This window comes from Peromyscus maniculatus, chromosome 16 (genome assembly GCF_049852395.1).
Source record: "Peromyscus maniculatus bairdii isolate BWxNUB_F1_BW_parent chromosome 16, HU_Pman_BW_mat_3.1, whole genome shotgun sequence".
Classification (NCBI taxonomy): Eukaryota; Metazoa; Chordata; class Mammalia; order Rodentia; family Cricetidae; genus Peromyscus; species Peromyscus maniculatus.
Genome location: NC_134867.1, coordinates 50,057,019 through 50,075,577, shown reverse-complemented (window position 1 = coordinate 50,075,577; position 18,559 = coordinate 50,057,019). Strand labels below are relative to the sequence as shown.

The window sequence follows — 18,559 nt, the reverse complement described above, 5'->3', positions numbered from 1 at the left end:
TTAACCCGTCCTACAAAGTGAGGAATACCAATGAGATTCTGTCTCACAAGGTGGACAGCAAGGAGACTGACAGCCAAGGCTGACCTCTGACCTCCACACGTGTATATTATCTTGATTACCTTTCTACTGCTGTGAATAAACATTATGACAAAAAGCCAACTTGGGGAGTGAAGGGTTTACTTGGCATACATATCCTGAATCACAGTCCATTGAAGAAAGCCAGGGCAAAAACTCAAACCAAACAGGAACCTGGACGTTGGAACCTGGATGCAGGAGCTGATGCAGTGGCCATGGAGGGGTGCTGCTCACTGGCTTGCTCCCCATGACTTATTCAGTCTGCTTTCTTATAGAACCCAGAACCCAAGTCCAGTTGTGGCTCCACCCACAGTGGCCTGGGTCTTCCCACCACATCAATCACTAATTAAGAAATGTCCTACAGGATGGGTTGTGTACAGCCCAATCTTATGGAAGCATTTTCTCAATTGAGGTTCCCTCCTCTCTGATGACTATAGCTTGTGTCAAGCTGTCCTAAAATTAGCAAATACACTACAGCAGACATGTATGTACACACACACACACACACACACACACACACACACACACACACTTCTTTAAAATCTCTTGATAACAGAACCTGGGGGAGAACTTCATACACCATATTTAGGATGGACCAAAGCCTAAACTAAGAGCTTACAGTAGTGAATTCTTGAAGATAATACAGAGGGGAGGTGTCCTAACAATATATGGCAATAATTTTTGAGGTATGACGCCAAAAACCCCAGGGAAGAAAAAATAGATGGATTGGACTTCATCAGCATTATAAAAGTTTGTGCCTCAGAGGACAGTACCAAGCCTAGGGAATGTCAACCTGGAACAGAAGAAACTATGTGTAAATCAGAGGTCTCATGTAGGATTAATATCCACAATATATAAAGAATGCCCACAAACAACTCAACAAAATAACCAACCCACTCCCCAAAGGGAAAAAAAACACAGGTGTAGATATTTTTCCAAAGACTATATGTCACTTGGACACGAGACACTTTCAGAAACACCACACAACACCCCAAGGTGCTGAGCCTTAGGAAAATGCAAATCCAAACCATGGTGAGATGCCACTCATACCTTTTACCATGGTTTTATTTCCAAAACAAGCTGAAAGTAAGTGTTGATGAAGATGTCAAACAGTTGGCTTTGGAAGAGCATTGGGATGTAGTTAATTAAAAGCAGCCATTCTGGGTATATTCTCCCCCAATGAAACAGATGCAGGAACTCTGATGTATACACTCACAGTCACAGGTAAATGTCAATAACTGGATGGGAAAATATTCTTATTCAATATTAGTCCATCTTAAAACAGAAACTGTGGGCCAGCTAGGTGGCTCCGAGGGGGAAAGCACTTTCTATGCAAGCCTTGAGACAACCTGAGTCATCACGGCAGAAAGAGAGAACCGACTCTACAAAGTAGTCCTCTGACTCGAATACATGGGCCCACAAACATAAAAATACAAACAACATTGAATGGAAACACATGAACTATGAACCAAAGGCTGAGGGGCTCCCAGCTGGATCAGGCCCTCTGAATAGGTGAGACAGTTGATTGGCTTGATCAGTTTGGGAGGCATCTAGGCAGTGGGACCAAGTCCTGTGCTCATTGCATGAGTTGGCTGTTTGAAACCAGGAACTTATGCAGGGACACTTGGCTTAGTCTGGGAGGAAGGGACTGGACCTGCCTGGACGGAGTCTACCAAATTGATCACAGTCCTCGGGGGAGGACTTGTCCTGGAGGAGGTGGGAATGGAGGGTGGGCTGGGGGTAAGGGGAGGGCGTGGGAGGGGGGAGAATAGGGGAACCCATGGCTGATATGTAGAACTGAATGGTATTGTAAAATAAAAAATATATATCACAAAAAAAAAATACAAACAACACTAATCTTTTAAAGTTTATGTGTACATGGGGAGTGGTGTGTGTACATGTAAGTACACTGCCATCAGATTCCAGAAGAGGGAGTCATATCCCCAGGAGCCGGAGTTATAGGCTGCTGTGAAGCGCCCTGCGTAGGTGCTGGGAGCCCAGCTTGGGTCCTCTGCAAGAGCAGTATGCGCTCTTAACCACTCTCCAAGGAAAGTGTGCCAGACGATGCAACCAACATGAATGAACACTGAAGACACTGTGCTAAGGGAAACAAGCCCATCAGAGATCAATACTGCAGAACTTCACTTGGATGTGGCATCTAGAGTGACAGAGCCAGACAGTGGAGAGCGGTGGTTGCCAGGGCTGGAATAGGGTGAAGCGAGAAGTTGCTGTGCAAGAGGAAAGGGCCTCAGCTCTGAAGGGGAAAGGAAAAGATTTCTGAAGGGGGGTGGTGGTGATCTTTGTACAGAAGTGTGAAAAGCACTTTAAAAAAATGGAGAGAGAGGATGGGGTTGGGGAGCAGCTTGGTGGTCGATTCTCTCCCACGTGGGGGAGGGAGTGTTGAGAAGAAGAAGAAATAAACTCAACCAAAAAAAAAAAAAAAAAAAAATTCCACTCTCCTTTCTATTCCTGTTAGCATTCAGGAATTTACACTGGCCTGCCCTCAGGGACCTAGCAGGACACAGCAGCAGCAGCAGCAGCAGCCAAGAAGTGACACTGTAGTTGCTACAGCCACTATGTCCCTGGGCATGCTCTATGTCTCTTTATAGAAGGGAAGCCCAGTTTGCCCCCCCACACACACTTCCTTCTGCCTTCGCTCAGCCGCTGCCTCTGCACCTCCCCCCAATAAACCGCCCACGTGAGCTCTGCTGCATGGGGGTGTGACTTTGTGGTACCCCTTGGCTCCAACCCAGCAAGGTCGCCTTCCGCTGCTAATCTATTGCAAGCCCTACTGTGGTCAACACCTTCTAAACTGCACCCCCCCTCCTCCTCCTCCACCACCCTTCACCCTGTCCAGAACCCCCTTGAGCTCAGAGGCCAGGCCTGGGCCACCACTCTCTCCCTTACTGGCCTGGATCTTTCTTAGTCCCCATCGAGTCCTCGGAGCATCTGTGGGCTGCCTCAGGCAGTGGCATTAGGAATTTGTATGCCAGCAGCAGCACTGTTTAACATAATGCAAGAATTAGAGCCGCGCTAAGCAAATGCCAAACGACTCCTTGCTTATCTCTTGCAGCTCAGAAGCAGGTTTTCCTCCTATCGGTCTGGCTCACACTGGGTCTCTTAATGAAGTCTTTCAGGAGCGTTCTTTGAAGCTCCTCTGGCCAAAACTAACACACAGACAAACAAGCAGGCCACTGCACAGAGGCGAATTGGTGTAAAAAGGCACCTGTGTTCAATCACCGCTTTCACCTCCTTGAGGAAAGCCAGGTGACATGCACCCAGAAATGAGGAAAGTGACCACCCGGAGTGATCTACAGTCCTGTCCTTTCTTGTCCCTGCCATCGGCCCATCAAAGGACGCAGTTGTAAGGCACCTCTTTATCAGAGAAAAATATCTCCAAGGTGTCCCACGGAAGCTTCTTGCCAGCACAGAATGAGATGGGAATCCAAAGGGTATTTTGTCGATGTCTGGTTTCTCTTTTCTTTCTGTCTTCTATTCTTATTTTCTTCCACACACGGAGTAAAGTAACAGCCACAATGTCGGTGCAATCCACGAAGCCCAGTTCTCCTCCAGCTGTGCTGGATACAGAACCTGGCCACCAAGCAGAATAAGTTTCTATGATGAGATGGGGTAGGGGACCTACGTGAAAAACGAAAATTGCACAAGCTTCCAGGGTGAGTGAAGAAGGACAGTGGGAGCCAGGACTTGGGGGGGGGGCGGCCTGGTTGCACTTGACCCAAGGAAGAGAAGGCATGCACCAGGCCCTGGGCTCAGTGGCTAGAGAAGCAGGTGGTGAGACAGGGGAATGAACCTGGAGGGATGAGGATGAGGAGTCATAGGCAAGAGCAAGCAAGAACTGCACTGAGAGCCGAGGAGAGGGAAAGACCACCGAGGGAGAGGCAGCCCCTCAGAAACTTCACCCTCAAGCAGGCTGCACCCTGATGGCGTAGAAGCTCTGGAATAGAGCAGAACTACCCACCTCCTGCCAGATCTCTCAACCCATAACCATGGGGGGAAAGGGGTCAGGGTGGGAACAAGGGGCTTCGTTTCTTTATTCTCCTTCCTTCCTGTTCTCTTTCCCTTTAGAATATTTCCTCTAGTCTACCAGTATCTGCTCACAGCTCATATTCACAACCCACTAACTCACACACATGCACACACACACACACACACACACCCCACCACCACCACCACCACCACCACCACCACCACCACCACCACACCACACCACGACCTCCACCCACACACACAGTCCATGCACACCACGAGCTGTGAGAACGAGAATGTCAGAGCTCGAGGGACAGGTAGGCCTGTGAGACGTGTGGAGGCGTTTCCGTCCAGGGTGTGCAGCAGAGAGGAAACAGGAGGAAGCTGGAAGAACACCCTCATCAGCAGGGTATAAAGTGTTGGGTGTGCTGAGGGCAGACCCCATCTCTCCTGGGGTCAGGAAGAACTCCAGGGATTTCCCAGTCTGTGCCGCCGTCCTTCAGAGCTTGCCATTGGACGGAATGGGATTTGAGTCGGGACCAGAATGCTCATCTAGCACGCGCCAGGCCCTGGGCTCAATCTCCCGTGTGCCCTCCTCGCTCCCCCCAGAAACTAACAGGGAGAAGGTGCATGCAGCACCAACAATGGGGTTGGGGCTATCTATGGTGGAGTGCCCTCACTGAAATGCACTTTTCTTTTCTATTTTAGTTTTTACGGGTTTTGTTCTCACTGAATTCTGGACTTGTACACTTTGATATCTATTATAAGACAACAGCCTATCTCTTAGAACCACATTAAAAAATAGGTTTATAGAAGCAACCCTTAAAGCATGAAAGGGCTTTTTATTACCTAATATACTTTAATTGGGAGCCTCTTCTCCTCTAATTAGATGTGTGAACCTCAACATATTTTACATTTTTATTAGCCAGAAGGTTCATCTGTAATACAGGCACTTCCTTCTTGGAATCATTAATCCTAAAATCTTTTTTGCTTTTAAATGAGCTTCTCTTATGTTTTTGTTTTTTAAAACTAGAGAATAATAGAGAACTTTATTTTTTTATGACAAAAATCTAAATAGCTCCCCAATGCACAGCCACCGTGTCTCATTCATTCAGCAAACACTTATTGATCATATATCCTATATCAAGGCCTTGTTCTGCTCTCAGAGATCAGTGATAGACAACATATTTAGTGTAGGGTCCCACAGAAAGGCGAAAAACAGAACTCAAGGTACTGTGGAATTTTGGAATTAGCAAAAAGGCTGTACAATTTTATGAAAACACCGCAAATCACTGAATTGTGTGTTTTAGGGAGTAAATCTTATTGGGTTGTACCTGTGGAAGTTTGGGAGGGGATGTGTGATGTTTTTACATGACAGGTATCTAGTAAATGTCTTCTAAAGAACGTGATCAGAGGCACACTGAGTAGTGGAGGCCTGTCACCCCAGCACATGGGAGGCAGGACAATCAAGAGTGTGTGTGTGTGTGTGTGTGTGTGTGTGTGTGTGTGTGTGTGTGTGTATGTGTGTGTATGTGTGTATACGTATGTGTATATATACATATATATGTATATATGTATATGCACTCACAAACACACACACACACATATATATATATATCTCGAGCTATATATGCTCTCTGCCTGGGCTATATAGGGAGACCCTGTCTCTATCAATCAAACAATCGATCAATCAATTATTGCATTTAATGAAAATATATCTACCTAAACAGAGATAAATGTGTATATATAAAAAACCTTAATTATTGTTATAGTTGGCATTAATGCTCTGCTACTACTGTGTTTTTAAGTCCCGCCCTGTCATCACCCAGAGTTTAGCTCTCTCACGTGCTGGTCCTGTTTACTGCATGGCATGAGCTGGGAATTACGCAAGCCGTCCCCATCCTTAAAGCATGTGTTTACTACAGAGTCCCAACCTTAGCCAGGAACACTGCTCTCAGGGACCATTCCAGCCAGACTCTCCCTTTCACTCGGGCTCTGACTTTCATCTTGGTCCCATCTTCCTAGGGGTTCAGCCCATCTCCGTGGGAACGGGGGAGAACCAGAGGCTGGAGTCTGCTCTCGGCAAATCCCTGTCCAAGTGTGACTAACCCGATCTTTATCTGTGAGTGTCTTGTCCCATTGTAACAGGACCTCCCTGACACAGGGCTGTGCTTGCTATCATAACAGCAAGTTCCTTGTGATACCAAATTACTAAAACACACCAGAACCCCACTAAGTATTTGATGTCCTGTTGTCACGACATCGTTTCCCAACACGTATTCTCAAGTAAAATGCTGCATGCCATCATTTAGCAGTCTCATCAAGAATTTCTACATAATATACTAAAACTCACAACATGTGGGGAAATAGGATCAACCAAAACAAAGCATTTATAAAATGCCATTAAAACAAATCTGCAACTTTGCATGCTAATTAGTACACATAATTTTTTTAGTTAAAATATTAATAGAACTTTCTAAAATTAGGTTGCCTTATTAAGTAAAGTTCATTGTCAAGAAGAAAGTTACAGGGTCAGCAATATGGCTCAGCTGGTAATGGTGCTTGCCACTAAGCCTGATGACATGCGTTCAATCCCTGGGACCCGTGGTGGAAGGAGATCCAATCACTTGCAAGTTGTCCTCTAAGTTCCACAAGTATGGATGGAACATGTGTGCATGAGCACACACACACACACACACACACACACACACACACACACACACACACTAAACAAATAAATGGAGAAAGAGAAGAAAAACATTTTAAAAATAAAAAACAATAAGTAAAACCAAAATATCTTTATCTTATTTCAACTTCTCAAATGGAATTTTTCTGAAGTCTGTTTCCAGTTGTTTTAAAAGAATGTAAGAATATAAACCAGGGACTGTTACAGTGCATGTGTCCTGGCTAGTTTTATGTCAACTTGACACAAGCTAGAGTCATCTGAAAGGAGGGAACCTTAATTGAGAAAAAGGCCTCCATAAGATTCATTTTCTTGATTGGTGAGTGATGGGGGAGGGCCCAGCCCATGGTGGGTGGTGCCATTTCTCAGTTGGTGGTCCTGGGTTCTATAACAAATCAGGCTGAGCAAGCCATGGGGAGCAAGCCAGTAAGCTGCACCCCTCTATGGCCTCTGCATCAGCTCCTGCCTCCGGGTTCCTGCCCTGCTTGAGTTCATGTCCTGACTTCTTGTGATGATGAACAGTGAGTGACGTGGAAGTGTAAGCAGAATAAACCCTTCCCACCCCAAGTTGCTTTTTGGTCATGTTATTTCATTGCAGCAATAGAAACCCTGAGACAGCATGTCAATAAATCCCAGCTGCTCAGGACCAAAGTGTGAGGATCACCAAGTTCAAGGTCAGCCTGGGCCTAGAACATAGCTAACCCTGTCTGATGATAATGAAAACAACGAAGACGACCACAGCAACAACAATGGGCTGACAAGATGACTCAGGATGCCTGCCACTAAGACTGACAACCTGAGTTAATCCCTGGACCCTATATGGAGGAAGGAATTCCATATATATATATATATAAGGTGTGAAGACCAGAAACTAGAAGCATTTGGCCTGGTTAAGCATTTGGCCTGGTTAAGCATTCAGGCTTTTGAGCAGCAGTTCAGTTGAGACCCATTCCGGATGAGGACTCAGAGGCCTCCAGTCTGAGGAAACAAGACCAGCTGAGGATCCAGCGAGGTGAGGTAGCTGTGGCTTGTTCTGGTTCTCTGATCTTCCAGTTCACCCCAATACCTGGCTCAGGTTTGATTTTTTTTTTTTTTTTTTTTTTTGGTTTTTCGAGACTGGGTTTCTCTGTGTAGCTTTGCGCCTTTCCTGAAACTCACTTGGTAGTCCAGGCTGGCCTCGAACTCACAGAGATCCGCCTGCCTCTGCCTCCCAAGTGCTGGGACTAAAGGCGTGCGCCACCACCGCCCGGCTGATTTTATTACTAAGAACTTTTAAGATTCCTGCTACAATTATACCTTCCACAATTAAGACTTTAAAAGATTAATATTTTATACTATGCTTTATAATTCTGTCCTTCCATAGTATAGCACCCATGGATTTAATCTGTAAATCAAGAAACGACTCTTAGTAGGGCTTCGAGAAGAGAACTTGAGCAAGTGGTGGAGTGTTCAGAGAATTTAGCACTAACTTCCTTATTCAAATCTCCATCTTTGAAACTTTGCAACTTGCTTGTTGTTAAATCCTGTTAAGTCCTAACTTCCTGATTATTTAGCCTTATCAGTAACTAATATCTTTCCAGGTAGGGTGGTACCAGCACTTGGGAAACAGAGGCAAGGAGGATCACTGTAAATTCACACACACACACACACACACACACACACACACACACACACACACACACAGAGTCTGTGAAGGATATTCCTAGGTCTGAGCTAGGAGGCAGCGTGGACTGGAGCATGCCCATGGGGATGGATCACTGGTTTTTGCCTCTGCCTAATAGATACCATACAACTAACTGTTCATACCCACCTCACAAGGTCATTAAGAGAACTCAACAAGGTAAGGGATGTGGAAACCTTAGCACACCTACCGTGCTTTTTAAAATGTCACATTGGTAATTATCAGCATGGTTATTAGCACAGCCCCTTCACTCCTGCTCCTTGCAGCAAATAAAATACCCTGAGGTTGAGACATGCACAGCCAGCCTAACGATGCAGAATATATCAATCGATAATTATAACATCACTGACATGTAAAAGATTCATCAAAAAACATTAAATAGTAAAATTTCCCTTAAGTTAAAATCCTCCCACATAAAGAAATGTTTAATCTCCATGAGCGAAGTGCCTGACTCCAACCAGGAATTCAGATAAAATACCAAAACAGATTCCGACAGATGAAAGAGATCAAAGGAATATCTCAGAGAAGAGAAGCCCACACCCGAAGGAGAAAGGACAAACACAGACAAACACAAACACCCTTTGAAATCACAGATGGAAATCCATCTTCCTCTCGGCTTCGCTGTTAAGAGAGGCATGCCTCTGCCGCCGCACACATTAGAAAAATAATGCGCACCCCCACAAACACATCCAGATGTTCACGAATATTCATGACAGTGCTTCCAATTTGGTTTGGACTTGTCCTTGATTTATTTTTGATTAAGTTCCATCAGCTTCTGCTGGGTCTATGAGATAAATGGCATTGCTGTAGCACAAATTTAGACCATCTTCATATTTTAAGTAATTGCAGAAAGTCTCTCAAACTACCCCTTACAAATGAATAATTTATTCACAGGCCTTGGAATGCCAAAGATAGTAGCAGTTGCCTCACTTCCTGAAAGCTGCACTCCAATTCTCCTGCTAAAGGTGTTCAATTAAGTCTCCACTTGTAATGCAGGGCCTGGCATTTGGGGGAGGTAGGGTTATGAACTGACAGATCAATGGGGTGGGGATATTAGCACTGATTTTCTCTGATGAGCAATGTCACACTAGGGAATATTACAGAAAAGGTAGGAATTGGGCTCTGGGAGTCCTGAGATACACCATCTCAGGACTCTAGCTTTGTCCTTCCAAATCCTGCACACACGGTTGAAAAGCTGAACCTACCGATGACATAAAACAAGTTTTATCAATAGCTCACTATCTTGCTTTCCTCCTCTCAAAGCTGGTTGTGGAGGTACATGCCAGTCATCCCAGGAGGCTGAGGCATTAGGACTGTCAAAAGGTCAAGGGTAGCCTGCTACAGAGCGAGTGCCACGCCAGTCAGGGCTACATAGAGAGACCCTGTCTCAAAAAACATAAGAGGGTGATGAATGAATAAATGAGGAGAGACCTTGAAACTTTCAAAAGGGGGTTCAGGGAAGAGGAACTGCAAATCAAAATACCCTGCTGCAATGGGTACAGTAATCGAAAAAAGAGGCTTCAAAACAGCCAACCATTACACTGGGTATTGAAGCTAAGGAGTAGCATCTCACTAAAAGAGCACTCGCCAGGTACATCCAAGGCTTGAGGTGACATCCCCAGGATTTAAATGGATGAGGGAGAGAGAGAGAGGGGGGGGGGAGGGGAGGGGAGGGGAGGAGAGAGAGAGAGAGAGAGAGAGAGAGAGAGAGAGAGAGAGAGAGAGAGAGAGAGAGAGAGAGAACCAATAGATTTTTTTTCTGTCAGAGCTGAGGGAGGAGATCAACCTAAAACATGGATCTGAAGACCAGGAGGCCAATGGTAGGTAGCCATGATATCATCTGCTAAGATCACAGCCCAGCCCCAGCTAACCTCCACCCTGGATTCTCCATGGACACATCCGTGACCCTATTCCAGATGCTAACTCTCCTCAGGCTCCAAGCTGGACCCTGGAAGATAGATGGCTGGCTACTTGGTCTAGGTCCATCACGTCTTCACCAAAGCTCTCCAATCTCACCTCAGACTATCTCACCAAACGACATGAGAGACATAGCCTAGAAAACTCCTTTTCACTGCCAGAAAACACACAAGCATTCACTGCTATGGCAGAATATCTGAGAAAGCAACTTAGAACAAGGAGAGATGAATTCATTTTGGCTCACAGTGTGAGCGGTCTAAGTCCATGGTCCACCGCTCTTTACCAGCTAGGAATGGTGAGCTGAGCATCATGCAGGGGGCGTGAATATGATGAAGCATGCCGAGGAGGCAAAAAGCAGAGCAAGGAACAGGACAGTGTATACCCCTAAAGCATGAACCCCAGGAACCGACCTCTGCCGACAGGCACCACCTCCAGAGTCCCCCTCGCCATTACTTAAAGTGATGAATTAATCTTTGATCATCAGGACCCTCACGATACAATCACTTCCAAAATGCTCCATCCATTTACAGCCAAGCCTTTTAATTCACGAGCCTTTGGGGGATACTTCGCCATCTAGCCCATCACATCCCTTTAAACTTTGTTTCATTCCAAGACCAAACCGCCTCTAGTGAGTTACAAATTAAACATGTTTTTAAAGTAGCCTGTAATTAGCTTGTGATTAGCACATATAAATTACACTGTAATCTTCCATGTTTAAAAAAAAAAAAAAGGTTTTGTTAAAAGTAAACATTTAGATCACACTACAATTTTGGCAACTTGGTCTCAATATTCCAAGGCTCCAAAAAAAAAAAGTACTGGCCCTGGGCCTTACTGGAAAGGCCTGGCAATGCTGCCATGTGCTTCCTGTTCCAGGGAGCTGCTGATTTTTCCATGGAGAGGCCCCTTGTACTTGAATTTCTTGGCTTTTTTTGTTTCTCCCCAGTCGATGTGAATTTCATTGGCATTCCGGAATTCTGTCAGAGCTACCTAAGCAGAAACAACAAATCACAAAGTGTTCCCTTTCTGGCAACTGTTCGTCTTTAAATATTTTTATTTATTTTCCATCTATTTTTCCATGTGTGTATCCTATGCATGTGTGCTCCTGTGGGGGGGGGGGCAGAGTTTCAGGTAGCTTCTGGTGTTTGAGGCAGGGTCTCTCACTGAACTTAAGCTGACCTGCTGTGGGATGGTCTGTATGTCAAATCGGTTGCTCTGAATGGTCAATAAATAAAACACTGATTGGCCAATGGCTAGGCAGGAAGTATAGGCGGGACTGACAGAGAGGAGAAAAGAAAGAACAGGAAGGTGAAAGGGAGACACTGCCAGCCTCCACCATGACAAGCAGCATGGGAAGACGCTGGTAAGCCACGAGCCACATGGCAAGGCATAGATTTATGGAAATGGATTAATTTAAGCTATAAGAACAGTTAGCAAGAAGCCTGCCATGGCCATACAGTTTGTAAGCAATATAAGTCTCTGTGTTTACTTGGTTGGGTCTGAGCGGCTGTGGGACTGGCAGGTGACAGAGATTTGTCCTGACTGTGGGCAAGGCAGGAAAACTCTAGCTACACTCACCCATTGGCTAGACCAGCTAGCTAGTGAGCTCCAGGGATCTATCTGTTTGTCTTCACCAACTGCTGGCACTAGGGTTACAGACACAAATCACAACTTTTGGCTTTTGCACGCATTCTGGGGGTCTAAACTCAGGCCATCCTGTTTGAGTGGCTGACACCTTATAGGCTATATAGTCCTTTCATCTCCTCAGCCAGGTGTTTCTATTTTAAACAGAATCCATTTGAGGTAGCTGCTTCTTCTAGGCACAGTGTATGTCATCGATGCAAACCAAAACCAGTCATTTCTGACTGCTTGTGAGCACAGAGACGAGGTTGCTGGTGTGTTTTTGAAAACTCTGCAGATCGGTCCGCTCTCCGACCAAAGCATCACACAACGCACAGGTGTCCGTGATTGCGTAAGCAGCCTGCAAAGATGTCCAAGGAAAAAGATGAAAAGCCACACATCCATTGTTGGATTGGCAAAGTCCTTCTTAGTAAACAGAGGTACCGTATGCCAAGATCAAACCCAGCGCCAAGAGATCTGTTTATGGTGACATTCACTCACTCCGTGCAATGCACAAAAACTGCTGACTAAATTGGGACCGGCCACGGGAACACAAATGTGACTTTGTCTGCGAGGAGCCAGAGCAGGGGGCAGTGTTACCATCTGGCTTAAGATATAATGCGTCAGTGTGTTTTGACATCAAGTGTGCGAATCCCCCGGCAGAAATGGACTTCAGACTCCCGTCTCGGGGCCCACTGATTCCGATTGCAATCTGCAAGTCAACAGTGGCCCAAAGCTAGAGAATAATGGAGGCTAACACAAAGCGAAACAAAAACGAAAACAAATGCCTTTCACAGCAGCCAGTTTCGGAGGGTGGGGGCTCCAGCAGGGTAATTCAGGAGTATATGTAACATGGCTCTCAATTTTATCTGATGGAAACCGCAACAGGAACACTAAGGGTACAGTTGTCCCATATTCTCAGCTCTGGGTGCCTTCCCTAGCAACACCAGTATCCTACAGATTAAGTTAGGTGACTTCTCACTCCCTATACTTCCTAGAGTATTTAGGAGCTCCGATGTGCAGAAACTATGCTTTCTACGGACTCTGCTGTCTACATAGAAGAGTGATCAACAGAACACAAGAAAAAGCCCCACACAGGGTGGACTAAAGATATCCATCCACATGAAGCTATGGCAAACAAGAACAAATTCACCTTGGCCCAGAAGGCCAATGGAGGTGAAAAACGGAAATATTTTTGTTTTGTCTTGTCTAAAGGACAAATCAGAATAGCATTATGCTTGATCTCTTTCTGTGTTTGATAACCCAAGGTCTCAGGAAGCGCAACATGGCTGTGTCCTCACGACCTTCAGTCCTCGCTTCCAATGACCCGGAACACATCAAGCTCCCTCAAGGTCTCATTTCCCCTCTCAATCTTTGACCTCCACCCAAACTATGATCTTGACCTGCGCCTTAGTTATTCCACTTTATGCTCACCTCTGCTATCAAAACATGTCGTCAGCCTTCCAAATTCTTTGTATCTGAGACGCCCAGGTGTCACCTCCAGGATGCTTCCAGACTTTCCTACTGAGCCAGGGACCCTCATCTACATTCCTGTGTGCCCTCAAAGTGCCTGCTAGCTCCTCTTATGCCTGCCACACTCTGAGCTCTCTCCGAGGAGAGAAAACATCTGTACTTGGCATCTCTCGAAGAGCTAAAATGCCAAGTACAGGCTCGAGGCTCACTAAATATTTTCAGTTGATTATGCACATAAACAAACTCGACAAATGCTTATTGGGATGGACATAGATATCCACTTGAGAGAACTGCATGACTGTGTACCAAACTGTGTTTGCATTTTTTTTTTAAACCTAAAAAACAAACTCCCTTAAAGAGTCATAAAAGTATTGGGGGAGGAATAAAGACAAGATAAGAGTGACAGGATGCTGGGAACTGCCGAGGATGGGGGCCGTGCACAGGAAACCCACTGTCACGTGCTGTTGATGTGTGTTTGAAATTTCTCTAAATAAAAAGCTAAAATCCCACACCCCGGCACTCATGTGCATAAATATTAATGAAGTATCAATAGTGGGAACTCTTCAGCACTCCTGCAGGAATGTCTAAACTGGGAAGTGGAAAGAAGGACAGGAAACAAGACAGTTCTCTAAGTCACGTAGAGTGACCTACAATTTGTTTTACTTACTCCTCTTAACCATGAGATGGTGACAGACGGGGAAACTGAGGCACCCCCTAAGTCTTCCTGCCTCCGCTTCCTAAGTGCTTAGGATGACAGATGGGTACCATCACACCTGCTTTTATTGGCTGCTATATTACTTAAGAGCTCTATCTGGAAAGATTACATTATCTGGGATGGTTAACTTATTAAAACTTAATCTGAAAAAAAAAACAAAAATTATTAAAATTGCAAGAAATAATAATTAGACCCTAGTGGCATTCCCACACCAGGGACAGTGGTTTTGGTGTCCCTCTTCGGGGTAATCCAGTGCAGTATCTTTGTTTATGTTTCCAGTATCCAAAAACCTGGCTGAGTCTCTACCTGGCTCCCTTTCTCTTGCACACACACATCACCGTGATAACAACTTGGCAGAGACTCCAGGCCAGGTTTCAACGCACACCACCAACTGTAGGTCACCCTAGGTGGAGACTTCTGTATCAGCTCTACGCCACACCAAGGACCACACACAAAGTTGTCTTCCGCAAAACTCCGAAGCCTTAACCTCAAAGACACCTTGGAAGCGAATGCTGCCAGCAATAACAGGCCACCAGGAGCTTATGTCCCCTTTCCTGGCCAGGGTGCCGCTTTGACAGATGCCAGACTTAGCATCACTAGAGATGAGCCCATTATGGACTTGGAAAGCCGCTGTCACTTCTGACTGCCTCTTCTCCCAGCCAAAAAAATAATCGCATGGTACTCAGGGAGGTGCCAAATGTGTGGAAATACGGGCCTCTTCCCTGCTGCTCACAAACGCTAATGTCCCTATCCCCAGCGGAAGCCGCGGCTGCTGTCCAAACACACCATCCCTTTAAGGCCTATTTGGTGCTAAGTAAAAAAAAAAAAAAAAAAAAAAATGCTCCCCGTCGCTACGTGAATCAGAACCTCTGCGTGTACTACGGCCCTCGTTTCCCTCCTCAACACTGGCCCCAGGGACACATGACCAAATGCTGCATTCCAGTCAGGCCCTCGAGAAATAGCTTGCCATCTAGTCCAGAAAGGTAATTACTAACATAATCATCAAAACCTTTTCTTTTTTTCAGGGCTAAGTCAAGCATCGCTGTAGGAAAGCTGTCCTTCCGGCTGGTTTGTTCGCTAGCTGACGCGTAATTAGCTCTGAGGCATCATGCAGGGTCCCCCACCCCTGACATTTCGAAGCTGAACACAAATATCTAAACACCTTTCGACAGAATATTTTTCCCAAATGCCAAAATTTACCCAGAAGATTTAGACTAAAACGAAGCCATAAAACGATTTAACCTGTTACCCCCAAGCTTTCTGTACTCAATGCTGGTGTTTTGCTTTGGACACAGGGTCTCAGGTACAGGAGGGCCTCCAGTTCTCTATGTGGCTGAGAAGGACTTTCAACTCTTGATGCTCTTGCCTCCACTTTTTAAGGGATTATAGGCGTACACCAAAGCCATCTAGTGGAGGTAGTGCTGGGAACTGAACTCAGAGCTTCCTGCATGCTAGGCAAGCCCCCTTATCAACTGATCTACATCCCTGGCCCCCTAGAGGCTGTCTTCTAAATGACTTTGCAACCACATGACACACATTAATCCACTGTTTCTTCTGTGGAGTATCTTTACAGCTTTGGGTGGGTTACTCTTTCTCAAAGCTACCTCTCAGTTGTCTTAGCCAGGGCAACCTAGGAACACAGAGCACAGCTCCTCCAAGCCCTCAGGCTGGAAGCTGTTGTGACGGGTAAACATGTAGGTGGTGATATCTTGTTTGTTTGAAGGAAGGATTAAAAATCTAGAAATAGACTTAAAATTCATATGGAATTTTTTTTTAAAAAGGTGGGGGCGTGCTTAGAGCTGTACAAGACAATGAATTGCCATTGGTCTAAACCATGACAAGCTAATCACCGAGAAAGGCAACTCCAAGCAAGATGCTGGCATTGGATGTGTGGCCTGAAGAATGGATGAACCTGGAACGCATCTAACATGGATTTCTAGGCTCTGGAGCAGTGGGAATGGCACCTACAAATCCATTTGATAACCTGACCACCAGCAGCTCCAACAATAATCACCTTTACTTCTCTGACTTGCCTGGAATTTCACTGAAAGAAGACGTGAATGTGCCCCTCTGGAATCCTACTGATCTCTCTAACCACAGTTTAAAAATGAACAGTCAAATCCCCAGCCTGGTTCAAATTAGCTCCCATCAATTTTACCCACTACCACCTTTGATGGGAACTAATTAAGCTCCTGTGATATTTTTTTTTTCCCCTAGACTGTCTTTTTCTGCTCTGGAAGAGAGCACATCAAATTAGGCCCATCTGTCTAAACAGGAAGAATGCTACTTATCCCACTGACAGGCTTCTTTTCCTACTGAGAAGCAGCCTTAGGGGGTTACCAAATGCCATGGGGAACTATGGTAACCCCAAATCTACACAAGCTAGAATTCTGAGAAGAGCAGTCTAGTGCTGTGTCAGCCATCAACATCTACTGGTTCACAGCCATCATTTCCCTGAACAATGAGATGTCTGGGAAAACTGCATACTGTGCTGTGAGACTACCACTCATTCCAGCTCCAAATGACAAGGATCAAGAATTAAGGCTTGGGCCTCAAGCTCAATGGTACAGCACTTGCTTAGCATGTGACAAGGACCTGGATTCATTCATTGTCAAAACAAAACAAAAAACAATCAACACTAGCAGAGCAGTGATGTACCTAAGTGACAGAGTGCTCGCCTAGCATGAATGAAGTTCTCGGTTCCATCCCCAGCAATACATAAACTCAGCATGGTGCTACAGGTCTATAATCTCAGCAATTGAAAAGTAGAGGCAGAGCCGGGTGGTGGTGGTACACACCTTTAATCCCAGCACTTGGGAGGCAGAGGCAGGCAGATCTCTGAGTTTGAGGCCAGCCTGGTCTACAGAGCAAGTTCCAGGACAGGCTCCAAAGCTACACAGAAACCCTGTCTCGATAAACCAAAAAAAAAAAAAAAAAAAAAGAAGAAGAAGAAGAAAAAGGAGAAAAGGAGAAGGAGGTGGTGAAGAGGAGGAGGGAGAGAAGAAGAAGAAGAAGAAGAGGAGGAGGAGGAGGAGGAGGAGGAGGAGAAAAGTAGAGGTAGGGGATCAGAAGTTCAGGATCATTTCTTCCTAGTCAGTAAGCTCAAGGTTAAGATACATAAAACTCTGTCTCAAAAACTAAATTGGGCCATGGAGATGGCTCAGGGGGTAAAGGAGCTTGTCACCAAGCTTGACAACCTGCAGCTGATCCCCAGGATCGAGGGAGGAAGAAAGATTACTCAGCCATTCACACAGACAAGAGGACAAAGTGTGGAGGAGCCAAAGCCTTGGCAACGATGATGCCCATGTGCCATACTGGTCATGGTATTAGTCTCCTGAGACAGTACTTTTCTGCCTCCAGCTGACATAGCCCAGTCTCAGTCAACTTTATTTAACTAATACACAGCCTTACAAATCACTAAAGCAATGAACAAGAAGGAAAGTGTAAAATGAAGGCTGGCAAGATGACTCAAAAAAGCACTTGTCACCAAGACTGTCTTAAGAAAAAAAAAGGAAGAAGGCCTCTCTCTCTCTCTCTCCCTCTCCCTCTCCCTCTCCCTCTCCCTTTCCCTCTCTCTCTCTCTCTCATACACACACACACACACACACACACACACACACACACACCCCAAATCCATACTTTTCAAAAATGTTTAAGGTAGAGGATGCCATTCTTCAAGAACAGGTTCACGAAGCTCCCTAAGATAAGAAAGAAAGTGTTGAAAATGAGCTGTTTAGGGATGGAGATGCGGCTCAGGCAGTAGAGCCGCTGGCTGTAAAGCATGGAGCCCTGGCTTCTATGCCCTGCACCATGATGTATGCCTATAATCCCAGCACCAGACAAGCAGAGACAGGAGAATCAAAGGTTTATGAGCATCCTCGAATATACCAAGTTCTAGGCCAACGGGGACTATATGAGATTATGTAAACTTCGAGGGAGGAGACTGTGGGACTGAATCCCTGGTTCTGAGCTCCCGCTCCGATGGAGGTCCTGGGTCCTGGGGTCAGTACTGAGTCCTGGGATCAAACAACTGAGATGCAGGAAACTAAACTGGATTCGGTTTAATCTGGTAGAGGTCAGGGATGGGAAATGTGTTTTTCCTGGCAGTGTGCAGCTCAGAACCACCAGTGCAGAGTCAGACACAGGGCTCCACTAACTTCACAGGCAGATGTTTACACGTCAGACAAATGATTTCAACATCCTGAAGTTAGAGGAGATAGTATCTAGAAAGATAATGGCTGCAAGGACATCCCAATGACACCAGAGAACCGCAATAAAGTGTAAAGAAGTAAGAAGTGATTTTTTTCAAATATGATCCAAGATTGTCTTACAGATTTTTTTAATGTTCGGACCAACATTGAAACTCACATGAAACCCCTTATTGTCAGGGGAGAGAAGTTATGAATGACTT

The 18,559-nt window shown here is 45.5% G+C and overlaps 1 protein-coding gene across 5 annotated transcripts in view; it reads right to left on the bottom strand.

Moving 5' to 3' along the window:
* Nucleotides 1-18,559, bottom strand: part of Sash1 (SAM and SH3 domain containing 1) — a 246,786-nt gene that overhangs the window by 114,789 nt on the left and 113,438 nt on the right. The gene's annotated exons all lie outside the window — the stretch shown is intronic.